This window comes from Alligator mississippiensis, chromosome 8 (genome assembly GCF_030867095.1).
Source record: "Alligator mississippiensis isolate rAllMis1 chromosome 8, rAllMis1, whole genome shotgun sequence".
Taxonomy (NCBI): domain Eukaryota; kingdom Metazoa; phylum Chordata; order Crocodylia; family Alligatoridae; genus Alligator; species Alligator mississippiensis.
In genome coordinates this window covers 23,097,888-23,107,176 of record NC_081831.1, presented here as the reverse complement: position 1 = coordinate 23,107,176, position 9,289 = coordinate 23,097,888, and positions in this window count along the sequence as shown.

Below are 9,289 nucleotides of genomic sequence, written 5' to 3'. Positions count from 1 at the left end.
GGGGTGGGGGATGCACGGTGAGTCAGTAGCAAAACCCAGGAGTCCTGCATTCACTGTTGGGGAAGAAAAGGAATCTGAAACACTTTTGCATAAAGGAAGTGATGAAGAAAAACCCTCCCGTGGGAAGGAAGCGGTGGAAAAATCCCACTGGGTTTGGGTTGATAATTGGAGCCATGAGGCACATCACCTAGAGCAGCAGGGCTCTTCCAGAAGAGGTCCAAGGAAAGCAAGTGTTGAGTGCTGTTTTTGTCCTCAAAATGTTCCATTTCCAGAAGCCAAGAACAGCTCAGCAGGGTGCTACATCTTAGGGTTTTTCCTTCCTCTTGGTTGCAGCAAGGGAGAGATCCAGGGGGGCTGGGGGCAAGAAATTGATTTATTTTTTTTTGGAAAACCAGGATCAAATGAAGCTGTGGATTGAGGAAGAGGGAGTGATTCCCAGAGTCACTTTGTTTCATGCTTTGTCAAGACGAGTCTAATGGAAAACTCTTTCTCTTAAAAAAATCCTTTGTTTTCTAGTTGTGGGTGGAATCTGTACAGCCACCTTGTTTGCTGGGGATGAGAGTAGGGCCCTCCCACACGCCCCGGGCATGAGGCTTGAGGGCAAAGGCAGCCTTGGGACTGAGGTCCGGGCTCCTTCAGCAAAGCCAGGAATGAAAGCAGGGCAGAGTGGTGCCTGTCAGGCAGCGGTGATCCCTCAGCCGGCTTCCAGGTGGGAACAGGATCTGATGAGTAAAACCAAACTGGCACCACAGCTTTTCCACTGTGTCAGGCTTTCATTGCAAAGTCAGGGAACTGTGGAGAAAGCCTTGCTGGGACTGGTTGATGCCCCTTGCTGAGACTCTGGCTTGCAAAGATCCCCTCTTAGGCCATGGCTCCGTGTTTCCCAGTGCTGCAGTTGTCAGTGTTTCCCTAAAACTGCCCTGCTTTGCAGTGCCCCATATGGCAAGAGACTCCCCACCTTGCAGTAGAGCAAGTGAGAAGTCCATCCGGTCCCCTTCCGCCTTGTCAGAAGGCTGCTGAGGTGACAGACAGCATGGTGGGGGGCAGCAGAAGCACTGAGGGACTTTCTTCGGGTTGGTGGCTGAGGCAGGGATGTGGGGTGCTCCCAGTACCTCTGGTCTGACCCCTGGCAGTTGTCTGGCTCTGGGTTCACTGGCAAGCTTCAGCTCTTGGACCACTCTAAAACCTCGGCCCTGCCCTGGGCTGAACCCTGAGTGGGGTAAGAGGTCTGATTTGGATGTTAGTAGCTGGGATCTTCCCAGATTCCCCTCTCCTGATCCCATTTTATAATCTGGGGTGGGACTGGGGCTTCCCTCTCCTCCCCATGGGGGGAAGGGAGCAAGCCACGGCAGCCCGGGGGTGGGGTGGGGGGGTGGGACTGGGAGGGAGGAAAGGCTTGTCCAGGCACAGCTGCCCCTAGAGAACAGATCCTAGGCAGGATCACACATGCTCACGTGTGCTCAGTCACCCTGACGCACACATGCATTCATAGATGCTCTCTGTCCCACCTTTGTGCCTCCTGCTGGCTGGCATGCATGATGTGCCTCATGCCCCTGATGCCTGTGGGCTGCCACGGACATGCTGGGTCTCAGTGCCTGTGATGGCTGGTGCTACTGGGGTGCCAGGCTGTAGCTAAGTCAGCTCCACAGCAGGGCAGCAAGGAACAGATTTGCTCCCCTACAGAGAACCCAGAAAAACTGGCCCCCAGCTCTGACCTGCTAGATCCGCTCTCCACCCAGAGCTGCGGCACAACCCAGGCATCCTGGCTTCCAGCATCTAGACATGACCCTTTGGTTGCACAGGCCTCACCAGCCTGGGAGTTTTGGGAGCACTTTGCAGCAGAAGGGGAGTCCTGGGGGCAGTGGGCAACACTAGGAGTGCCCCTGGGCAAGGTAACAGGCCTGGGCAGGGTTGGAGCCAGCTGTGAGGTCTGGGGAGCTGCCTGAGGGTGGCCGACCTTTATATTTACCAGGGGTCAGTATAAATACCCCAGGGCTCATGGTAGCAGTCAGGCTGTGGCCTGACCTGGCCCAGCTGTCTGGAGTCACACACTAGCCCTCCCAGAGCTAAGAGTGAAACCCAGGCATCCTGGCTCCCAGCCCCACCCCCTGCTCTTCTGTAACTCCCCTAGACCCCAGTCCCCTTCCTCAGCTTGCCAGGGGCTTGAGAGTCAGGGCTGTTACTCCCAGCTCAGCTTAGATGTGTTGTATAAGGTTGGAGCAGACGAAGGGGGAGCTGGGATGCCTGGGTTCTTTTCCTCCATTTACCATCCCTTCAGCCCCAGGCAATCACCCATACAGTGGCCAGGATCCCACATCTCTGGTGCCAGCACTAAATCCTGTTGGGGGTATAGGGGCTTCACTCTGTGCCATCCGATGGGATTGGGGTGCAGGGTCTCACTGGGGAGAGCTTTTTTGGGCTCTGGGGCACAGCCAGGAAGCCCCATCCTCTCCTACCACTAGAAATGGGGGCTCCAGAGCTCCTTCCACAGTGTCCAGCCCTAGGAGAAGCCAGTGCCTGAGGAGGGAGTCAGTACTTGAGATGCCCGTTACGAGCCAGCTAGTCTCATTGCTGGTGTGTGGTTGGCTGTGTGGCACACTGGAAGAGCTGGGTGCCCCAGCACTGAGTGAGTTTTATGGCTTTGATCAAGTCCCTCCTCCCCATCCCACGCCTCTGCTTCCCCTTCTGCAACCTGGGGACAGGACAATCTGGGTGCTCCATGGCTCAGATTTGTGCCCACAGGCTCAGTCCTGTCTGAAGGGCCATATAAGGCCTATATTGCCCCAACCCCTTCTCCCCCCTCCTGCTGCTCTTGATTGTCTTCCTTGGCTTTAGCACCACTGAGCTGTCCTGGAAACATGTGACACCAGGTTCCCATGCAAGAGGGAGTCTAGGGAGGAGCTGCGGCAGAGAACACAGGTGTCCTGGTTACAAGGTTTTCCCGTAGGACTTCTTAACACCTGGCAGTAGCGTGCAGAGGCCGAGGCAATTGGAATGGCCCATGCATGTCTCCTGCGGCGCCTGGGCTGAGTCACATGTCCGCACCTGGGTTACGGATGAGATCATGTCCCACCAGCTGGGGCAGGGAAGAGGGGAGCTCCTAGAAACCCCAGCTGCAGAAGGAGGGAGCTGGGGGTCCCAGGCTGTGTTTGTAGCACCCGGATGGCAGCTGCATTTCACCCCCCTCCCCTCCCTGTTGTGGAACAGCAGCTATGGCCCACCCCAGACAGCTGCATTTCAGCTCCATGGAGTGTGCAGCCAATGTGTTCCCCCCGACACCCTTTCTCTGAGATGCAGCAGCAAGTGATTCTTGCAAATCTGAGTTGGGGTCCTCTCCAGAGCTAGCTGCATCAGAGCACCAAGTTTGTCTCCCTGAGCACGTGGACCAACCAGGCTGCCAGGGTTACAGCAGCTGCTTCCTCTGGGCTGAGTCCCATGGCCCCTCTCCGCTGTCCCATGTCCTCCCCACAGGACAGGATGTGGGGAAGGACGAGATGTACTGGGTTAGAGACTGTCCTGCGACTTAGCAGCTCTAGATCCAGTTCCTGTCAGCCCTGCCGAGAACATTGATCTGCCCTGTTGCCTCCCTGTGCCTCAGTTTCCCCTTCTAGCCATGCCTGGAGTGACAGGCTTCTGCCCCAAAAGCTGTGTCTGCACTGTGACTGGGATAATGGGGGCACTGGTCTCAGCTGGGGTCTATACAGCACCTAGCGCGACTCGCATATCTGAAACTGCATGACGACTATCAGTTCAGATGCCTGTCAGGGTGCAATTTGGGGATCACTGGCTTCACCCCTGGGCATTGTGGAGGGAAAGTGGGGCAGGAATTGTCTTAGCAGGGGGCAGTACCTGGTCCAAGGGTGCAAGGCGGGAGCAGTCAGAGCCCCGGGCTGTCCCTGGAGGTTGGGACAGCAGTGTCAACAGAGTTGATAGATGTGAATGGAAGCCAGAGCCTCCAGGGCCCCTCCCTGCTATCAGTGTTTCTGGCTCACTGCAGCTCAGAGCCATGGGGAGAGGCAATTTTGGGGGGTCCTTAAGCCAGAAACAGGAGACCCAGGTCATGGGGGGAGGAGCAGTGATGAAATGGGGGGTCTGAGGGGGGGATGCCCAGCTCAGTTGGGGGGTCCTACAGCAGAGCTCCCATGTGGGAGCTGGGATGCCTGCTGGATGGGTAGCACACCTGGGAGTTGGGCCCCAGTGGGATGGGGGAGGGGGGTGATAGGTGGGAGCTGTCTGACCACCTGGGCAATCACTCACCTCCTTCCTATACCTTCTTTTCAACAGAGGCATCTGTGGGACCTACTTCTGTCTGAGCTGCTGTGGATCCCCCACCCCTAGCCCCAGGCTCTACTCCCCCAGTAAGTCCCTGCACTGTGGTCCTTGCAGGCTTGAGACTCATGGGGCTGAGCTGGGCCCTGTCTTGATTACTGCTGAGAGCTGCCTGCTTCCTCCCCTCGTCCCCTCAGACCATCAGTTGGGGTGGGGGAACAGGACCCGCAGAGCAGGAGAAGCAATCCCTGCAGTGTTGGTGCAGCTCTTGCGCCCCACCCTAGAGGTGGCTGCATTTCCACTGTGGGCGCATGGCCACCAAAGCCCTTTCCTCATCCCCCTCCTTCCTCCTTGGACTCCCGCTCTGGCAGGGCCTCGACGGGGAAAGTGAGTCACAGCCGGCGGGTGGCTGGGCTGGAGGGGGTGAAGGCGGAGGCGGGGGCAGGGAGGGCTGCGGTTCCCTGGGCCCAGCTTCTAGGAAGCAGTGTCACCGGCAAGCAGAGTCACTTCCCCTTGGTGCCCTGCCGGGCTCCAGTGGGGTGCCATGGCAGTGGGGGAGGGGGGCAGGGACAGGATTGGGCCCTCCAGACTGGCTTGAGGCAGCACCTGCAAAGGCAGGCTGCCAGGCCTGCCCTGTGCCCCCAGCTGCTCCGGGCATGCATACCATACCTGGGAGTTGTAGGCAGCACCCTTCCCCCTTTCCTGGGTTCACACCCCAGCTCCCTGCAATTCTTCTGTGCATGGGGGCAGCAGGGACTGGGGGGGGAGGCACATGGGTGTGACTGAAACCCTCCACCCCTCTTGCTAGCCTCAGCCTGGTGCCAGGGAAGGGAGGGGGCACGTGAACCATTACCTCACTTCTTGTCCCAGACTGTTACCCAGGGGTGAAGCTGCCACATTTCCACAGCCCCCAGACCGGAAACAATCATGCCTCATGCCAGGAGAGAGGCCCCTTCCCTGTATAAGCAGCTGCTACACCTACTCCTCCCAGCCCCACCCCAGAAGTGGTCACATCTCCACATGGGGTAGGAGTCAGCACTGGAGCACACATCTGGCCTGCATCCAGGTCCCCTCCACTGGTTCTGACCACTGCCTCTCTTGTCGTTTCAGCCTGCGGGATGTGGCCTTGTGGCCCCACACACCACAGCCCTCTCTCCCTGCCACAGCCAGCTGGGGTTCCTGGTGATGCGATTTTTTTACCCACTGCCCAAAATCACATTGCCAGGGATTTCCAACTGGCTGCGAGCCCCAGCGCCAAGGAGACACCCCTGCACCCTCCCACCCACTGTGGAAGCCTGAAGAGGAAGAGGATGGGACCCACCACCCATCCTGAGGCCTGGGACACTCCTGAAGCCAGGGCACAGGGCTTAGCTCACCTGTGAACAGAGTTAGCGTTGCATCATGTTCACAGTGGCTAAGTTCCGCCTCCTGGTGTCTATTACCTGGGACTCAGGCTGTGCTTGGCAGGTTGAGGGTTGGGGGGAAAGTAGAAGGGCGGGGGGTCTTGATTTATGGATGGGCAGGATGTCTGGGTTCCATCCCCAGATCTGGGAGGGGAGTGGGTTATATGGATTTGGGGTGTACAGGGGGCAGGCAGGACTCCTGACCCTGGGCAGCCCCTCTGGGCCCTGCCTCCGGTGCCTACTGAGCTGATACTCAGTTGCTTTGGTTTAAACTGGCTCAGTTCAGCAGGAACAGGAGTCTGGCTCCAGCTGCGCCAGCCACCCAGGGGAGAGGAAGGGTCTTCGAGGGACAAGCCCTGGAGCGATGCAGTCCCCACCAGCCCGTGGCGAGACCCGCCTGGGTCCCGTGTGCCTGGCTGAACAGCACCACAACCGGCGGGGTCTTCCACAGCTCAGCACTTGGGGCAGGGCTGTGTCCCCACCACCACCTCCAACTATTCCCCATGGGCTGCCAGGACCCACAGGGTGTGCATGTGTGCAGCTGTGCATACACGTGCATGTATGTTTGCATGCATGCGTATGTGCAAACGTATACACAGGTGGGTGTGCAAGTGTGTGCAGGTAGCCATGCATATGCGTGTGAGTATGCTTGTGTATCCATGTGTCTCCACACATGGAACAGACCCCTGATGGCCTGTACTGGGGGGGCAACACTGGGAATAAAATGCACCTGATCACCATGAGCCTCTGGGTCATTTCTTGCTAGGATCCACCTGCACCCCCACAGGGTGGGGGTGGGGGGGGGTTGCAGCCTCTGTAAGAAGGGGGCATCTGTCTGATAGAGGGGTGGGCAAGGGCAACAGAAGTCCCCAACCCAACTCCTCTCACCTCATCATCTGCACAGCTAACCCTGCAGCCCACTGCCTGGGGCTGGGGGGCAGGACTCGCTTCCTCATTTGTCCCCATTCAGAAACAGGGCAAGTGGAGGAAGCACAGGCCGGAAGCAAGGCTCCTCTGGCTCAGCAAGGCCCGCTGAGAGAACCACAGGCTTCCTGGCATGGCCGCTTATGGGAATGGGGCAGACTGGGGGTGGGGCAAGGGGGCAGGCCCAGCACCAAGATGCAGCTACCTCTGGGAAGCAGTGGGGAAACTGCTTCACTGCCTTCTCAAGGGTGCATGGGGGCAGCGGGCTCTTGGCACCAGAACTAGCTCAACGGGGGATGTGGGCATGATGACAACACACCATTGGTGGGTGCTTCAAAGCCACTTGGAACAGGAAGTGAGGGAACGGTCAGGCTCAGGGGCAGGGGAGGGACTGGGTGAGGAAGCTGTGTCCCTGTATGACCTTGCCAGGGTTGTGGGTAGGGGCAAGGAATCTGGTGCCATGTGGTCCCCCAGTTTCCCCACTTGCTCCTGTGGCCTGTGAGAGTGCAGGCAGGCTGAGCAAGCTGAGACAGAACCCTGCACCTCCCAGTAGTGCAGGCGCAGGGCTTCAGGGGTGGGCTGCATAGCCAAGGACATGATGCAGCAGGCCTAGGCCTGGAGGCCAATTCAGGGCTGAAGGAAAGCAGGTCCTGCCTGCCATGGGTCACCAGCTGGAATGAGAGCCTTGGTGGCCCCCAACCCCAGTTGCCCCCCTAAAACCTGGATTTCCCCCTGCAAACTCTATCTGCACTCCCCACCCCCTCACAAGCAGATTCTCCCACTGCAGAGACAAGTTGAGGGACAGGCCTGATTTGCTACAGGCTGCAGGGGTCCTGACCCACCCCACAGCTCCCGGATCCTGGAAGGGAACCCAGGAGTCCTGGCTCAGATCCCCACCCCCAAGTCTCACCACTGAAACAGCGACACAGCCACTGCAGGGTGGTTCTCTCCAGCAGCGCCCCCTCCATAGCCCCTTTGCCTGGATTCCAATCCCCACCCCCCATTTCTCCCAGGACTTCTGGGTTCCTTTTCTAGTGGGCAGAGGCTCCCCTGCCAGGCCTGGCAGAGACGTGAGCTACAGCCTGGGATAGAGGGGGCACAGGCAGGCACAAAAGGATAGGGGGCTCCCCCAGAACAGCCTCAGGCAGATGTCACACATGGACAGGAGCTGTGTATTGGCAGGTGCCTGGCGACCCCTACTGGGCATCAGGGGAGCAGCAACACAGCAGAGAACCCAGGCATCCAGGCTCTCAGCCTCCTCCTGCTTTGATCCATCCCTTTATTCCAGCTAAACCTCACTCCTCTCCCAGGGCTAACAGAGAACCCAGGTGTCCAGGTTCCCAACACCCCCACCCATTGCTCCAGCCCCCTGGCCCCCATTTCCCTCATAGAGCTGGCAGGGAGCTGGGCTCCCTAGGCAGGGCTCAGGCACCTGGGCTCTAAAGCAGCACCTCCCCAGGGGAGAATCCAGGTGTCCAGGCCATCCAGGCCTGGTGAGACCCTGGGACATGAACTTATGGGACTTGCTGCTGCCAGCCAGTGCTTCCTAGTCCGACTCTGCCTCTGCCCCACAGCTCCCAGCAGAGCCCTGAGTCTGCTCTAAGCTGTCCCCATGGAAGGGCTAGGGGAGGCAGCACCCATTCCACCAACTCCCTTGGAACCCATGTCCCCAGGCTTCCCCCAGCTGCCACTGTTATCTCTGGAGGAACACTCAGGATAGAGAAGGGAGTGGTGCCCAGGGGTTAGAGCAGTTGGGACTGGGTCCAGGAACTGCAGGGCAGGATTTATTTGGGGGGGGGGGGAAGGGGGTGGATGGGGGGGGAGAATGGGGCAAGAGCATGGCCCAGGTTTCTAGGCCTCCTTGGAGGGTGCAAGTGGCTCAGACCCTGGTGGGGGGGGAGAGAGGGAGGGTCAGTAAGTCCCCTGCCTCACTGAGGGGAGATCAAGTTCTGGGTGGGAGGGGTATATCCCAGGGCTCCTCTGTTCTCTACCCATCCACACCCAGCTCCGCTGCCTGGTGAGAAGAGATGACACCAGGGCTCCTCACCAAGCACTGGCCTCCCAAGCCCCTCCAGCCAGACTCAGCCTGAGTGAGTCAGGGACATTTTTCCCCACCACATTGAACTTTATTAAGAGCCAGACAGGCTGGGGGAAAAGCACAGGAGCTCCAAGACAGCCCCCATGAACAGACTGCACAAGGGGAGGGAGATGGGGCCAGGCTGGGGCTCCTCCATCCCTTCTGCCTCCACCCCAGTGGGTCACTCACAGGGCACAAGGGGCTTTTTCTCTCCTCAGCCATGACCTATGCCCCAGGGCCACTGGGTCTCCCGGCAGAGAGGGGGGCAAACACAAAACCACCAACCCAGATAGCTCTGGGGATCTGAGCTCCTGGGGGGGGGGGGAAAGAGGAAATGAACTTGGAGACTCCTTTCAAGACATTTGGATATTTATCTTGCTGGGATCCTATGATCCCTGCTGACTTCCTGCCCCTGGGGCAGGGGGCTGGACTCAGATGATCCTTCAGGGTCCCTTCCAGCCCGAATGTCTATGAAATCCAGCTGGGGATAAGGCATTTGCAGTCACTGACTGAGCATAGCTGTAATTTAAAGCAGGATCAAAAGGCAAAGCAGCACCTCCTCTCTCCCATGGACACCCCCTCCCTTCCACTAGCCCTTGCTGCCAAGAGGTCAGGA